This window comes from Triticum dicoccoides, chromosome 7B, assembly GCF_002162155.2.
Source record: "Triticum dicoccoides isolate Atlit2015 ecotype Zavitan chromosome 7B, WEW_v2.0, whole genome shotgun sequence".
NCBI classification, from domain to species: domain Eukaryota; kingdom Viridiplantae; phylum Streptophyta; class Magnoliopsida; order Poales; family Poaceae; genus Triticum; species Triticum dicoccoides.
Genome location: NC_041393.1, coordinates 232489552 through 232489781, shown reverse-complemented (window position 1 = coordinate 232489781; position 230 = coordinate 232489552).

Below are 230 nucleotides of genomic sequence, written 5' to 3'. Positions count from 1 at the left end.
GTCAAGGGGAAGTAGGCAGACTGCGCCTGCCGTGCCACCAGCTCGCTCTCCGGCTGCTCCGACACGCCGGCATCCTTCGCCGCTCCCTTGCTCTTGGTGGACTTAGGCGCCATGGCGACTGCGGGAAGCTAAAAGCAGAGGATGGTGGAAGCGCGGCGGTGATGGGCGAGAACAGAGAGGCTCGAGAAGAAGGAAGAAAGGGGGGCGGCGGTTCTGAGATCGGAGGAAGG